Here is a 3,700-nt window from a genome sequence, read left to right as displayed (position 1 = left end):
AAAAACCAAAAAAAAAAAAAAAAACCACCTATAAATGAGTACATGTGATAATTGTCTTTCTGTGTCTGGGTTACCTCACTCAAAATAATATTTTCTAGCTCCATCCATTTTCCTGCAAAATTCAAGGTGTTGTTATTTTTTTCTGCTGTGTAGTACTCCATTGTGTAAATGTACCACATTTTCATTATCCATTCTTCAGTCGAGGGGCATTTAGGTTGTTTCCAGGTTCTGCTATGACAAACAAAGCTGCTATGAACATAGTTGAGCACATGTCCTTGTGGCACGATTGAGCATCCTTTGGATGTATACCCAAACGTGGTATTATTGGGTCTTGAGGAAGGTTGTTTCCTAATTTTCTGAGAAATTGCTACACTGACACGCAAAGGAGTTGTACCAGCTTGCATTCTCACGAGCAAGGCAGAAGTGAAAAATCAACATGTGTTGTGTTGCGATCTTAGATAAAACCTGTCTTGGGGGAAGCTATTAAGACAAAGGACATTCTCAGGGAGGTGAACCATTCCATATTGCAAAGGAAGTCCCTGAAACTGACCAGATACACTCTCTCTTCACTGGCACATGGAAGTTGTAAGGACTGCTGAATGATGTTCTCAGACCACCTGAGCTGCCTGGAGGAAGGAGAGACCAGCTAAGCTGCCTGGAAGAGACATGTTCTGACCTCCTGTGAGTTATGCAGGGTACTCTATGTTTCCAGTTTGCCTGAGATGTCACCCATGCTGGGGTGAGAGTTTGGTGACTCAGTTACCTGAGGAATTTCTGCTCCTGTAAATAACTCCAATACATTCATTACTTCATCAAGTTTGAACTTTGGCGGTATCCTTATTTTAATCTGTCCTCAATTTCTGATCTATGGTGAATAGACACTTGTTTACCTCTTCCCAGGAGTAGTCACTTTGTAAATCCCCTTCGAATGGATCGTGGAAGGTAAAGTAAGTAAAGGTTCTGCCCAGGGTCTTCGTACATGCTTTCAAGTGCACTAAAAGATACTTCCAGACTAGCCATATATATTTCCAGTTGAAAGAATCTAATGAACTTATTCAACTATAGTGTCTCAAATACTATATATTTATTAATTCTATGCATAGAATCATTCAATTTTGTTAACAATTATAGCTAATGTACAGAACACTAAATTAGACATTTTATATGTATTGCTTCACTTAATACATGTGGGATGGTTAATATTGTCAAGTTGAGTTATGGAATCACAGAAGAGGCAAGTCTCTGGGCATGCCTGTTGGGGATTATCTACATTAGGTTAATTAAATTGGGAAAACCTACTCTAAATTTGTGTAGCATCTACCATTCCAAGGGCTGGGATCCAGACGACATAATGGAAATATTTAGTTGAGCACTAGCATTCTTCAAAGTCTTCTTCCTGACTGTAGGCAGACACCAACTAACAAGTTTCCTCAAGCTCCAGCCACCATGGCTTCCATGTCATGAGAGACTGTTCTCTGGAACTGTGTGTCAAAGGAAACCTTCCTTTTCTTACATTGCTTTTGTCAGATACTTGGTCACAAGAGAAGTAACTAACACAGCATGGATAAGAATCTAGTGCCTTTAGGCTGGAGAGATGGCTCAGCTGCTGAGGGCACTGACTGCTCTTCCAAAGGTCCTTAGTTCAATTCCCAGCAACCACATGGTGGCTCACAACCGTCTGTAATGAGATCTGGTTTCCTCTTCTGGCCGGCAGGCATACATGCAGGCAGAACACTATATACTATATAATAAATAAATAAACCTTAAAAAATGTCTAGTGCCTCAACCGGGCAGTGGTGGCCCCACACACCCTTTAAACCCAGCACTCGGGAGGCAGAGACAGGTGGATCTCTATGAGTTTAAGGCCAGCTCTGGTCCACAGAGCAGGGGGGCGGGGATCTTGTGCCTCTACTCTGAGCTGTATATTCTAAAATGAATCATCAAATACATGAACGAGAACAAAGGCCGCTGGGAGCAGGAAATGCTGTCATCCTAGTATTTTGGACGCAATAGAATGAAATGGTGAGGAAACAAAGTATCTTTGTAGGTTTTTGTGGTTTTGTTTTGGTTTTAGTTTTTCAAGATGGGGTTTTTCTGTATAGCTCTGGCTGTCCTGGAAATCACTCTGTAGACGAGGGTGGCCTTGATCTCACAGTAACACAGTGATCTACCTGCCTCTGCATCCTGTGTGGTGGGATGAAAGGTGTGTGCTAGCACCACTGCCTGTGTGGGAGGGTAGGTTTTTTTTTTTTTTAGTTGTTGTTGATTTTTTTTAAACTTGTGATACATATGTTAACTAAAACATTTACTTTCCCATCGTTTGTATTTTTATCATATTCCTGTGTGTTCTCTAAATTAGCAGTTATATCCAGACGCTTTATTAAATTCATATTCAATCTTTGCTCCTTCCAAGCAAGAGTTCTTCGTGGGCAAAAGAGTTATCTTGTTGTCAGGAACATGTACTGTCTGCTTGCTCTTCCTGTTTGATGTCTTCAGATCAGTTCCTACATAGGTTAATAGACCTTGAAAAGTGGTGATATTAAGCTGGGTGATGGTGTCACACTTTCAATTCCAGCATTTTGGAGGAAGATGCAGGCAGATCTCTGAGTTTGAGGCCAGTCTACTCTACAGAGCTATTTCTGGGACAGCCAAGGCTACACAAAACAAAACAAAACAACAAAAAAAAGCAAAACAAAATAAAACAAAAAGTGGTGGTAGTAGGGCAGCTAAGGAGATATTTTTAAAGAGTGGCTAAAAGCACTGACTGTTCTTCCAGAGGACCAGGACTCAGTTTCACCAACAGCAACATGGTGGTTCACAACTCTCTATAATTTTAGTACCATTATCTTCTAGTCTCTGTGGGCGCCAGGCATTCATAGGGTGCACATGCATACATGCAAGCAAAAAACCCCACCCATATACAGGAAAGAGGAGGAGGAGAAAAGTGATGATATTATGATTATGTCAGTATATTTTAATTATTTACTGGAACAAATCAATAAAAAGAAACCTATTCTCACCTTTTATCTGGTTATTCATGGGCATACTTAGTGCTTCAAAGGCCTTTTCTTCACAGTTGTGCTATGAATAAGCCGGTTTACCAGGATTGTATTTTAAACCAAATTGGAGCATTATATTTAGTTTTCTCATCATCATGATAAAATACCTAGGAAAAAAATTTAGAGGAGGGATGATTGGCACTTACTCATAGCCTGAGGTTTCTGTCCATCATGACCAAAGGGATACGGTAGAGCCAAGTTCCTCATTTTAGCAGTCACAAAGCACAGGCAGAACACCTTTGCTCACTCATGGGCTATCTTTTACTCCTCTCAGAAACCCAATTTTGATTGGATGCTCACATTTAGAATGGCTCTTCCCTCTGACTCTCTAAAAGGCCCTCATAGATACACCCAGAGGCATTCCATGCTGATTTCCTAGACAGTTATTTTTTTATATATTGAAAATAATTTTTTTCAGCCAGGCATGGCTCACGTCTTTAATCCCAGTAGAGGCTGGCAGGTCTCTGTGAGTTCAAGGCCTGCCAGCCTGGTCTACAAAGTGAATTCCAGGAGAGCATGGCTGTTACATAGCGAAACCTGGTCTCAAAAAGCAAAAACGGATGCCGGGCGATGGTGGCGCACGCCTTTAATCCCAGCACTCGGGAGGCAGAGGCAGGCGGATCTCTGTGAGTTCGAGACCA

The sequence above is a fragment of the Microtus ochrogaster genome, chromosome 5 (assembly GCF_000317375.1).
Source record: "Microtus ochrogaster isolate Prairie Vole_2 chromosome 5, MicOch1.0, whole genome shotgun sequence".
In the NCBI taxonomy this organism is placed as follows: Eukaryota; Metazoa; Chordata; class Mammalia; order Rodentia; family Cricetidae; genus Microtus; species Microtus ochrogaster.
Note: the sequence above shows the minus strand (reverse complement) of the source record.